General features: G+C 47.5%; 1 protein-coding gene across 1 annotated transcript in view; it reads left to right on the top strand.

Annotated features, from left to right (window-relative positions):
• LOC141212807 (uncharacterized) overlaps nt 1-13,883 on the top strand; it is a 67,895-nt gene that overhangs the window by 24,731 nt on the left and 29,281 nt on the right. The window lies entirely within an intron of this gene.

Raw genomic sequence — 13,883 nt, 5'->3', positions numbered from 1 at the left:
GACGTTCCGGGATCTTCAAAGATAAGAGAGACCCAGACGGATGGATACGTGGGGTCTTAGAGCGCGCACAAACCCCACAGGACGCAACAAAAGTTCCCACCTCCCTATGTAAATTAGGCCACCAAAACCGACGCGAAATGAGATCCACAGTTGCTTTACTCCCTGGGTGTCCTGCCAAAGCTGAGTTATGGTGTGTCTCGATCACCTTTTGTCGCAACTGATCTGGAACAAACAGTCTCCCAGGAGGTCCAACAGGGGCGTCCCCCTGAGCCTCCAATACTTCCTCCTCAAGCTCAGAGCATACTGCCGACACCACCACCCCCTCCTGAAGGATAGGAACCGGGTCATCCGTATTCCCGGCCCCAGGGAAACTACGAGATAAGGCATCCGCCTTTACATTTTTTGATCCAGGACGATATGTGACGACAAAATTAAACCTGGTAAAAAACAATGACCACCTAGCTTGTCTGGGATTCAGACGTTTTGCGGACTCCAGATATAGCAGGTTCTTGTGATCGGTGATGACGGTAACCGGATGGATCGCCCCCTCCAAAAAATGGCGCCACTCCTCAAAAGCTAACTTAATGGCCAAGAGTTCCCTATTACCGACATCGTAATTCCTCTCAGCGGACGACAATTTTTTAGAGAAAAAAGCGCACGGACGCCATTTACCAGGAGACGAACCCTGTGATAATACTGCCCCTACCCCTACCTCAGAAGCGTCAACCTCTACAATGAATGGCTGTGACGCATCAGGTTGAATGAGTATGGGTGCCGAGGCAAAACATTTTTTCAAGGAGGAGAAAGCTTGACAAGCCTTGTCAGACAACCTAGAAAAATCCGTCCCTTTTTTTGTCATGTCTGTGAGAGGTTTAACCATGGACGAGAAATTACGAATGAATTTCTGGTAATAATTAGCAAACCCCAGAAAACGTTGTAGTGCCTTCAGATTCTCTGGCAGATCCCACTCAAGAACTGCCCGCACTTTCCCAGGGTCCATACGAAAACCAGACGCTGACACCAGGAAGCCTAGAAACTGGAGTTCCTGAACGGCGAACACACACTTTTCCCACTTGGCGTACAGTTTATTATCCCGCAAGATCTGTAACACCTGCCTGACATGCTCCTGATGAGACACAAGATCAGGCGAGTAAATTAAGATGTCATCCAGATAAATAACAACAAACTGACCCACCAGGCAGCGAAAAATGTCATTAACAAAGTGTTGGAACACCGCCGGGGCATTAGTCAGACCAAATGGCATGACAAGGTTCTCATAATGTCCCCCCGGAGTGTTAAAAGCCGTCTTCCACTCATCCCCCTCCTTCATCCTAATCAGATTATACGCCCCCCTGAGATCCAATTTAGAGAACCATTTGGCGCCCACGATCTGATTGAAGAGATCGGGGATAAGTGGGAGCGGATACGGATCTCGGACCGTAATCCGATTAAGTTAACGGAAATCCAGGCAAGGGCGTAGGCCTCCATCTTTCTTCTTCACAAAGAAGAACCCCGCGGCCACCGGGGAAGAAGAAGGTCTAATATACCCCTTAGCCAGACTCTCTGAAATATAATCCTTCATGGCCTGCCTCTCCGGACCAGACAAATTATACAACCTAGATTTCGGTAACTTGGCCCCAGGAAGCAGTTTTACTGAACAGTCATACACACGATGAGGAGGTAGATCCTGACACCCGCTTTCCGAGAACACATCCTCAAAGTCAGCCAGAAATGGGTGTAAGACCCTAGGAGCGACCGTACCGATGACAGTATTCATGCAGTTTTTTTTACAGAATACACTCCATTGGCTTATTTCTCTGGATTGCCAATTAATAACCGGGTTATGCTTAATTAACCAAGGAAGGCCCAACACAATAGGAGTGGAAAGACCCTCCAACACGTAACAAGACAACAGTTCCTTATGTATCGCCCCCACCTGAAGATTTATGTTATGCACCGCTTGCGAAAAACTTCCCTGGCCGAGAGGCCTGGCGTCGATCGAGAATATGGGGATGGGTTTAGCCAACACACTCAATCGCATACCTTGAACCCGAGCAAACCGAGCGTCCACCAGATTAGCCACGGCCCCACTATCCAGAAGAACAGAGAACCTCTCAGTTCTCGTACCCACCACCACCTCCGCCGGTAAAAGAAACTGAGACGAACCTAGGGACGAAATACCTACTCCCAGATTGCCGTCCACCACACAACCTGGGATCAATAGTTTTCCGACGACTCTTTGCTCTGCAAAGGACGGGAAGGACACCCCCCAATAAAATGTCCCTTTCTCCCGCAGAAGAAACACCTTCCTGTCTTGTGGCGCACCGCCGGTCCCCTCCCCCGAAAGGCTGTCCCTCCTAACTGCATAGGTTCCTCCGGACTGACCAGGGGAACCTCCATATAAGGGACCCTTGTAGAAGGTGGAGTCATCACAGGGGGTGGAGTTATCCCGCACCTCTCCCGAAGCCGTCTGTCAATGCGAATAGCAAGGGCCATAGCGACTTCCAGCGACGCGGGAGAGTCATACTGTGCCAACACATCCTTTAATTTGTCAGATAAACCTTAACAAAACTGGCTCCGAAGAGCCAGGTCATTCCACTGGGTGTCCGTGGCCCACCTACGGAACTCTGAACAGAATTCCTCCGCTGGACGATCTCCCTGCTGGATCCTACGTAACTTAGATTCAGCAAGGGAGATCCGATCCGGTCATCATATACGAGACCCAGAGCAGAGAAAAACCCATCCACTGACCGGAGAGCCCGGGGGAAGAGAGAACACCCAAGATTGGGGGTCCCCTTGAAGGAGCGAGATGACAATTCCCACCCTTTGTTCTTCGCTCCCCGATGACCGAGGCCGCAGCCGAAAGTACAACTTACATGCCTCCCGGAAAACAAAAAACTTGTCCCGCCCCCCGTGAACCTGTCAGGGAGAGCTACTTTGGGTTCTGATCCGGCTTGCTCCAGGGGATACAAAACCTTGGACTTAACGTCCGCCAGCTCCAAGGACAAACTCTGCAATTACCGAGCTATACTGGCTACTGGATCCATGGTGGCTGGAGAGAATTTTTTAGTGGTCGGTGAAAATGTCATGCTAACTCGGCGTACAGGAGGTCAGGAGCCTAAGCTGACCCTACACTGAGGCCCTGCCTAATCCCTCAACCTGGAGGTACTGTTGATGGTACAGAGGTCCAGGCCACCAGCGTAAACCTACCTCCTGAGAATCCCTGAACCTCAGTAATGTAGTCCTGAGAAGGACCCCGATCACAACTATAGGGGACAGGACCGTAAATGCCAAACACAGTACTAGACGAACGAGACAGTACAAGGGGCAAACCAAAAACCACCTCGCATACAAAAACTTACACCACTACAACGGAGGGAACACCAATGGGAAAGGGGATAAAGAATAAAGCGAGGAAGGGAAAAAAACACACCAAGAACACTTCACTCTTAACTCCACAATACCACGTATCGCTCTGATAGTCTGCAAGAGAAGCTATCACCGACAACTACCCTATCAGAACGGCAGGTATTTGAAGGAGTCCCCATACTGCAGAACTAACTGCAGCTGGGCGAGGCTGGGCCTCGTCTAGCACAGAGAGAGAGAATTAACTCCCTCCCTGCCGAAAAACACCAAGCACCAAAAACTCAGCTGCGAGAAGTCAGGCTGTGTAATTGCGACGATCTTCGTGGCGACACACCCTTGACAGTTTTTAACGGTGTTCGACGAACATTTCGACGAACAGTTCGGCGAACATACGGGTGTTCGACGAACCGAACCGAACTCGAACACTATGGGGGTGGCTCAACACTAGTCAATAACCCTAACTTTAAGTTTAGATGCGTCACACTTATGGTGTATTCTAAAATGGTTGGGAATAGTTTTTAACGTAGAAATATCAGTTTAATTTACCGCCTCTTCAATACCTAGGACGTGTTCACGTATTCTTGTCTTAAGTTGTCTAGTTGTGAGCCTTACATAGATTTTAGTACACAGGCATGTCGCATAATAGACCACCGCTTTAGAGGTACAAGTTATCGGTTTGGTGATGTAATAGGTTCTAGAGCCCTGGGAATCTGTGAAAGAGTTAGCATGTTCAGCATTATGACACGCCACACATCTACCACATGGTACACATCCATTTACTGGAGGTGGTCTTTTCAAAATATTAGGGGGAGTGATAGGATAACAGTGGCTTCTCATAAGATGATCACAGAGATTTTTTGCTTTTCTGAAGGTGATTTGCTGTCTCTCTGGTACATATTTTGCCAATATGGGGTCAGCCATTAAGATGGGCCATGATTTGTTAAGACAGTCACGTAATTAAGTCGCTTTAGAGTGGAATGTTGTAGTGAACCCTAACTAGTGATGAGCGAGCATGCTCGCTGCTGCTCGGTGCTCGCCCGAGCATTTCACTGCTCGAGATGCTTGGCACTCGCCGAGTATTTCCGGGGTTGCTCGGCGAGAGCTCGGGTCCCCTCCCTGCATGTTAGAGCGTTAGAGCGCCAATCAACATGCAGGGATTGTCTGCCACACACTAATGCCGCAGCCATGTTGGTTGTGGCATTACAGTGATTGGCTGGCCGCACAGCGGCATCAGGTCTACATCAGACCTGGCGCCGCCATGCTAGGCAGGCAGGCAGGCAGGGTATATAGCAGACTGCAGTGCACATAGCAAGAGGGTCCATTCCACTTCTGTCTGCTGGTGCTTTTACATATATTTGAAGAAATAGGCCCAGGTATCAGGGGCAGGAATATTTTTTTTTTATCTTAATCCTGATTATTTGCTTAAAAAGCAATCCAGAGAACAATGTTTATCTGCGCCATTTGCTTGTTGGCACTGCAGAATACAGCCAGGTCCTTTCCATATTAAAGCGCTAAAAATCCAGCTATTTAAAACTGTGGTTTGTCCGTCACACTGATCACATATAAGTTCGCTCCAAATTCAGCCATTTGTAGTGAGCGTGGAAGATATTGTCCTCCATTTAGAATGGGCAAGGGACGGGGAACTGGACGTGATGGTGATGGTGTATGCAGAGGCCGAGGCCATGGGCAAGCTGAAATTGTGCCACAGCAAACACATATTCTCGCTCGACCTTCCTGTCCCAATTAATAGGGGACTGCAGTACCCCACTATTGAACACAGAGCAATGTGAAAAGGTTATTGGTTGGATAGCCGATAATGCTTCCAGTCACTTAGCCACCACCACCCTGTCTTCCACACGGTCAAGTCTCAGTAGCCGTGAGTCTGGACTGCATATTCCTCACCCTGATCCTCCTTCCTCCCACCATGCCAAGTGCCCAGAGACAACTGATCCCACACTTGGGCACTCCGAAGAGCTGTTCACTTTTCCATTTATAGATTTTGGCATCTCGCCTGGTCCACTTGAAGCGGCACCAGAGGAGATCGCATGTGGCAATGCCCAAATATTTGAGCAGCCATGGTCATATGAAGGCGACGGTGGGAAAGTGTCACAAGAGGTGGACGATGATGAGACACAATTGCCAGAAAGTCAGGAGGAGGACCAGGATTCGGAAGTGGAAGATGAGGTGGTGGATGATATAGTAACTGACCCAACCTGGCAGGAGGACATGCAGAGCGAGGACAGCAGCACACAGGGGGAGGGAGGCAGAGCACTCCAACAGGCAGGAAGACGCAGTGTGGTGGCCACAGACAGAAGGTGGGCAACCGTTCCCCGTAACACTAACACAACGGAAGTTGCCAGTGCAACTGCTAGGTCTTCCCAAGTCTGGTTGTTTTTTAACGACTCTGCCGATAACCCCAAAAAAGGCCATTTGCACCACTTGCCAGGCCAGCATCAGCAGGAGTAGGATAACTACCAGCCTGACCACCACCAGAATGATCAGGCACATGGCAGCAAAGCACCTGACTTTGTGGGCCAAACCCCAGGAACAGTGTCTGGGGGTGACACCACTGCTTCTTCTGCTGTTGTGCGTGCAAGCCAATACCCTGTCCATAGTGCATGTGAAGATGCCTCCTGCCCTGCACCTGTCATTGCACACTCTCTACTAGCACCATCAGCAAGCACGACCTCGTCCCAGCGCAGCGTTCAGTTGTCCATACATCAGTTCTTGGAATGCAAGTGCAAATACGCAGCCAATGCCCCACAGGCCACACCCCTAAATTCCCACATTTCACGACTGCTTGCGCCCGAAATGTTGCCTTTCAGTCTCGTGGAGATGGAAGCTTTCTGCAACCTGATGGCGGCGGCCGTGCCTCAGTACTCGGTCCCCAGCTGCCACTATTTCTCCCGGTGTGCCATCCCCGCATTGCACAAGCACGTTTCCCACAACATTAGCAGTGCCCTCAACAATGCAGTTACAGGGAAAGTCCACCTAACCACAGACACGTGGACAAGTGCTTGTGGGCAGGAATGGTACATCTCGCTGACGGCACACTGGGTTAACATAATGGAACCCGGGACACAGTTAGACCTTGGGATGGAACACATCCTCCCGACACAGAGGATTGCGGGCCCTAGGTCAATCAGGGGTGCCCCCACAGTCTACAGCTCCTGCACCTCATCCTCCTCAGTCTCCTCCTACTCTTCAGCCTCTATCTCTGAAATGACCACATCAGTCACAAGCTGGAAGCACTGCCTCGGCCAAGCGACAACAGGCTGTGCTGAAGCTAATATGCTTAGGTGACAAAGCTCACAATGCTGAAGAGTTGTGAACAGCTCTGAAAGAGCAGGCAGATCTGTGGCTGACACTGCTGAACCTACAGCCAGGTATGGTCCTGTGTGACAATGGCCGGAAGCTGGTGGCGGCTCTGAGGCGAGGCGGGCTCACATATGTACCATGCCTGGCCCATGTGCTTAAACTCGTGGTTCAGTGGTTTCTCAAATCCTACCTGGAGCTGCCGGATCTGATTGTACGCCGTCTGTGTGCCCATTTTAGAAAGTCAGCTACAGCTTCCACCGCCCTTGCCGTACTTCAGCAGCATTTGCAGCTTCCAGCTCACTGACTGGTGTATGATGTCCAAACGCGTTGGAACTCTACATTGCAGATGTTGGGAAGGATTTGTGAGCAGAAGAGGGCAGTTGTTGACTACCGGTATCAACATGGCCATCGATATTCAGTTCAGACTTCACACAAGACCTCAGGAGTGTACATGGATGTTAGAAATCTGTATCATCCTCCAAAACTTTGAGAACTCCACCAAGATGGTAAGCGGTGATGACGCCATAATTAGCGTCACCATCCTGGTTCTCTGTCTTATGAAATGCTCTCTGCTCATAATCAAAGAGGATGCATTCAAGGCAGAGCACGATGAGATGGAGCAAGGAACCATACAGGGTGATTACACACAGCCCAGCCTCATCTCATCCCAACGTGGATTGGGTGACAATGAGGAAGAGGAGGAGGAACAGGAGCTAGTTTCCTGCGCTATAGATGGTACTACCTGTACAAGGACAGGGAGGAGGAGGAGGAGAGCATGGCCAGTCTTGCCTGTTAGCAATTTGGCAAGCATGCCTGAGTTTATGTTACGCTGCCTTTCCCATGACCCTCGCATTCTAAAAATTTTGGGTGACAGTCATTACTGGTTGGCGACACTTCTAGACCCACGATACAAGGAGAACTTGATATCTCTTATTCCTGAGGCAGACAGGTCTACAAAAATGGGGCAGTACCAGAAGGCCCTTGTTGCAGAACTATTAAAAAAATTCCCATCTGAAAACGCTGGCGGCAGAGGTCACAGTTCGTTGGACAACCAAGGAGTACAACTGAGAGAAACACAATTCCAATCCAGCAGAGGCAGAGGAAAACTGTCAAAGTTCTGGGAGAGTTTTCTCAGCCCCTCCCATCGCACAGGCCCTGAGGAGCGGGTTACTCTCACAAGGAGTGCAAAGTTTGGGAAGATGGTGAGGGAGTACCTTGCTGACCATACCAACGTCCTCCGTGATTCCTCTGTGCCTTATATTTATTGGGTATCCAAGCTGGACATGTAGAATGAACTTGCTCTCTACGTCTTGGAGGTCCTGGCCTGCCTGCCACTAGAGTTTTATCAGAGACCGGTTTTTAGTGCAGCTGGTCGAATTATAACTGATAAGTGCATCTGCCTGTCAACTGAAAATGCTGAAAGGCTGATTCTTATAAAAACGAACAAGGGCTGGATTGGGCCAGACTTGTCAACACCACCGAATGATAGCAGCGTAACATAAACTCAAATCCAGTGTCTTTTTTTGGGAAGTGTATTCCTATGCATCTCTTCACACCCACACATGGGTATACGCTTCCTGATTTTGGCTATTTGCTCTTGTCCTCATCCTCCACCTCATCCTCATCCTCCACCACCATATCACCAGGTTGACTGTTGTCCGTGATGCAACACCCACATAATTTTTTTAAAGGGTGTTTATGATGTCCGTAAAAAACATTTTTTATACAGTATGTTCATGTATACCCCTCCAGGGATAAATGTTTGTTAACCCATACACTTAGTGCATGGGCATTACAAGTATAGGAGACCCGCTCGTTTCTAATGGGAACATTTTTTTATGAGACCCTCCTCCACATCTTTTCCAAGGTGCATTGGAGTGCCTCCCAATTTTTGGCAGACCTTGCATTCACTGCATATGCTAACAGTATGGGAGACTCACTTCCTAATAATGGAAAAAAAATTTCATGAGGCCCTCTTTGTCTATTCCAAGGGGCATTGGAGTGCCTCTCAATTTTTGGCAGCCCTTGCATTCACTGCATAGGCCAATGCTATGGGAGACCCACTTCCTAATAATGGGAACATTTTTTCATGAGGCCCTCTACGTCTCTTCCAAGGGGCATTGAAGTGCCTTCCAATTTTTGTCCGCCCTTGCATTCACTGCATAAGCCACCATTATGGGAGACCCACTTCCTAATAATGGAAACATTTTTTCATGAGGCCCTCTACGTCTCTTCCAAGGGGCATTTTATTGCCTCCCAATTTTTGGCAGCCCTTGCATTCACTGCATAGGCCAAAACTTTGGGAGACCCACTTCCTAATAATGGGACCATTTTTTCATGAGGCCCTCAACGTCTCTTCCAAGGGGAATTTTATTGCCTCGCAATTTTTGGCAGCCCTTGTATTCACTGCATAGGCCAAAACTTTGGGAGATCCACTTCCTAATAATGGGAAAAATTTTTCATGAGGCCCTCTACGTTTCTTCCAAGGGGCATTGGATTGCCTCCCAATTTCTGGCAGCCCTGGCATTCACTGCATAGGCAAACAGTATAGGAGACCCACTTCCTAATAATGGGAACATTGTTTTCAGGAGACCCTCTGACCTCCACGTCTCTTCCAAGGGGCATTGGAGTGCCTCCAAATTTTTGGCAACCCTTGCATTCACTGCATAGGCAAACACAATGGGAGACCCACTTCCTAATAATGGGAACAATTTTTTTTTCAGGAGGCCCTCCTCTACATCTCTTCCAAGGCGCATTGGAGTAGGTCCAAATTTTTGGGGGGCAGCCCTTGCATTCACTGCATAGGCAAACAGTATGGGAGACCCACTTCCTAATAATGGGAACATTGTTTTCAAGAGGCCCTCTTCTAAGTCTCTTCAAAGGGGTATTGGGGTGTGTCCTAATTTTGGGCAGCCCTGCCACTCACTATGTAGAAAATTAGCGTGCACACTGTCTAATTTAGTTGAGATGCAGATGCAATGGACTGGTAGTGTCCGTAGATTGCATAGAAATTAATTCATCGCACACTCTTTGAAATTTGCTATTTGATGTAAGTTTATTCACACAGGAAAAAAAGAAGAAACAATACAATGGTGAAGGCGACAATAAGTAGACGTTTCGGCCACACAGGCCTTATTGATTACGTCGCTACTGCAAGAAAGACAATAACAAGATGAGGATATAGAATTGATAAAATAAGCCATACATAAAAAATACACGGGGGGGTAACCACATTAGTCTGCTAAAACAGCGGGAATCCTACTGGATCTATACTTTGCAAACCATCTCTCCTAGGGGACTCAACAGGGAAATAGACTGGATTTACTAACTTATTCCTTCCTTTACAGACCCACTGAATCTTCCTGACCTATTAGGTGAGTTGACTCTACCCTACAATACAGTGACATCCACACTGGCTCTACCCCCCCATTACATACTTCTTTTTGCCTCCCTATTGAGGACCCTCTAACCATATGCCCCTACATCACACCTCTAGATCCCCAGGGGATCAGCTAATACTTACGGGTACTACCATATTTCCTTTCCCATATAGCCTATCCCTAACCGCATCCTACCTCCTATGTGAGCATTTCACTATCCCTGTCTAAACTTTCCCACAGGTCCATTTACTTGCAGTGCCCAGCGTTATCATCCCACCCTTTCATTCATAGAATGTCTTACACATACGCCGTCATTACACAGCGCTCTGTTTAGTATCGCCATGACTCCCTGTGATAGCTTCCCCCACGTGACCTGCCGCGGCGCGTCACTGCCAAGTAAACGCCCAACGCTATGTCAGCATCTCACCTCCCCACTCATAGAACGGCCCACCACACAGCGCTCTGTGTACCATCACCATGGCTACCTTTGACAGTCTCCGTCACATGACCAAGCCGCGGCACGTCATTTCCGGGACACACCCCCTTATGACGCACTTCCGGCAGCGCGCGGCGCTGCATACATAAGGCAGCCTGGTCCTCACACTGCCTATAGCACAGCGTGGGAATGCCGCTCTTGCACCCTCCGCAGCCACCACACGTGGGACCTCCACCTGAGAGACGTCCATGACGCAGGATCTACAGGTATATACTCTTCTCAGCCAACGCCTTCAGTTTTTCCACTATTGGCATTATGTATAACAAATACTACCTCTATTCCAGCTCTCCACAGGCTGATGAATTCTGGTACCATTGTGAAGGTATTCATATCCATGAACTTATGTGCCCAACCAAGTGCTTAATGACACTGACATGTATCCCCTCATCATTACAGCTTCTAACTGGATCATCTATCCGTATACTCTGGTGTCTTCCTTTGACCTATGGTCTAAATCAGATACAAGTAAGGAAACCCCCTACCCCTGTAGATAACACCTGGGCTCCCCCTGGTACTCCATGACTGCCTATAAATGTTTTAACTATTTGTGTGTATATCTGTAATTCCGCTCCCCCTCCCCCCTCTTCCCTCCCCTCCCTCCCCTACTATCCCTCCTTTCCCTTTTTTACCTATACCACCCATTCCGATACCTACTTTCACATTATTTGGAATCTTTTGTCCATTTGAATTGTATTTTTTATGTATGGCTTATTTTATCAATTCTTTATCCTCATCTTCTTATTGTCTTTCTTGCAGTAGCGACATAATGAATAAGGCCTGTGTGGCCGAAACGTCTACTTATTGTTGCCTTCACCATTGTATTGTTTCTTGTTTTTTTCCTGTGTGAATAAACTTACACCAAATAGCAAATTTCAAAGAGTGTGCAATGAATTAATTTCTATGCTGCCACTCAATATAACAGTATAGGAGTCCCACTCTTTAGTAATGGGAACAGCAAAGCATAGCCGGCTGATGGCTCTCTAAGAATAGCGAGGGCCGACTGCTGGCCCTTTAAGAATAGTAATAGGCTTTGTGACTTTCAGAGTCCCGCCTTCATAAATGAAACAGGATGTGTCTGATCATGTCTCACACACCACATGGCCAGATAAGGTTGTAAAATGTTAAAATGACATTTCCCGGTGAATGCATTAGTCACGATTGAAAGCACTGCAAAAGTGCAAAAACGCATCAAAAACGCTACGTGTGAACATAGCCCAAGGTGTGGAGGAGTATTTTTGTTTTTGGTTATTTATTTTGCCTTATATACAAGTTATTACCCTGGAAAGGATGTTCCTTAACATATTTTCCAAGAAAATCCATTTTGGTTTAGTTTTTGTATGTTTTATTGTGAGTCCGTAAAAGTGGCGTAATACCTCTGACAACATTGTTGACAGCAGTGACGGGGGAGTCAGAAATGCTTCCAGGGGTCTTCCCCATGCTGTTCCCATGTCATTTTAGCACTGTTCCCATGTCATTTTAGCACTGTTCCCATCGATTTCGGCAATTTTTAGGCCTGCAGACCGCCGGGGGGAGCCACCTTAAAAACATTACATTGGGCTCGTTGCTCGGGTCGCGCACCCGAGCATCGAGCACCCGAGCATTTTAGTGCTCGCCCATCACTAACCGTAATGTATTGTCGTTTTTGGCTGGTTTTATATTATAGAGGGTTTTATATTACAGAAGGATTTATGACGTGTGGTATATTTAGCTCGGTGAAATGCTTTCTTCACAGAGCGATGGCTATACCCTCTTTCTCTAAATCTAATTATGAGATCTTCTGCTCCTCCATACAGTATAATGGGCCCCACAAAGTCCTCCATTCAGAATAATGGCCCCACATGTGATGGTTCTGGTGTCACGGGTCAAATATAATCACCAAGAGTTGGACATGTGTGCTTTATATTGTTGAATCTCCCCCCCCCATGTCATCACTGAGCTTGAGGTCTTAAATTGGTTTTAACGAAAATACCCACCCCTCTACCTATTTTTCTTTCCTATCCGTTTGAATATAGTGTAACCCTCTATGTTTCTCACCCAGTTATGGCTTTCATCCAGCCAGGTTTCTGTAATGCCTGACATAAGAGTCTCTAATTCATTCATTTTGTTTTCAAGCCTTCTTCCAATTGCCTGCAGACATTTAATACTATTAGCACATTTATTACTGCTACTCGCCTCCTTATTTTCCTTGAATGTCCCAGCCCCCCTAAATCCTCATTCACCCCTATTGTCTCACTCTCTCTGTCTAATCTTCCCCCTTATTTGCACAGCTACCCTCCCTCCCCCAGATCCTAGTTTGAAAGCTCCTCCATTCATCCATCTGACCATTTTTTCCCCCAGCACAGCTGCATTCTCCCCATTGAGGTGCAGCCTGTCCCTATTGTAGAGCCTGTAGCTGACAGAGAAGTCAGCCCCATTCTCCATGAACCTAAACCCTTTCCTCCTGACGTTTAATTATCTCCTTAAGGGCTCTTTCTCTTTTCAGTATCTCCAGTACGAGTGGTGACAGTTTCCACACGTACTGGAGACACTGACACACGCAGACTCATTCAAATCAATGGTTATGGGTACACCTCAGTGTATTTTCACGGACCACGCTCCACATGGAGACAAGTCCGTTTTTTCACGACAGCACCAATCACATGGACCCATTAAAGTCAATGGGTCCGTGTAAACATGTACCGCACACGGATGACATCCGTGTGTGTTTTTTAACGTTATAGGGCTAACATAAAAACAATTTGTTTCAATTTCAGCCAGGTGTTTAGACCATGATTGTTTTAAAAGTTTGGCCTAATCTTGTCAGCATTTTGTGAGAGGTGAAGTTGGAATACTATGAGAGTGGTGGTGTTTTGCAAGTGTGGTGAGGATTCGATGCAGAATGGCTCCCAGGGTGGACATAGCACGGCTAATATCTCTTGTGGAGCAGCATCCTGAGCTTTGGGACACCAGAACAGAGGGATACCATGACAGACTAAGAATAGAGCGGGCTTGGCTCTTCCCAAGACCAGGATGGGCCACATATTCACCAGCCAAGCAGGCAAAGTTTGGTAAGTTATCCCATAGCAGTTCCTTTATCATACCAAAATGTATTTTTTACATGCATATACTGTACATTGTGCTGTGTGCTTTGTAATTTAAAAGGGCTAAACCACAGACATTACCAGACGTGTACATTGCTTTTACTTTGTTATAAATAACATATAGACCTAATTATTCATATATTACTGTGTGGACTGTTTTTCATTCCCAATTGTTTCGTTTAAAGTTTGGTTGTTAGTAATTAACCTAGCTTAAGCATGTATTACACATGCATTGTGTGTCCG

This window comes from Phyllobates terribilis, unplaced genomic scaffold (genome assembly GCF_046119375.1).
Source record: "Phyllobates terribilis strain yellow unplaced genomic scaffold, ASM4611937v1 Scaffold_186__1_contigs__length_3700242, whole genome shotgun sequence".
Classification (NCBI taxonomy): domain Eukaryota; kingdom Metazoa; phylum Chordata; class Amphibia; order Anura; family Dendrobatidae; genus Phyllobates; species Phyllobates terribilis.
The sequence above is the reverse complement of the archived record's forward strand: the minus strand, read 5'-3'. Positions and strand labels throughout refer to the sequence as shown.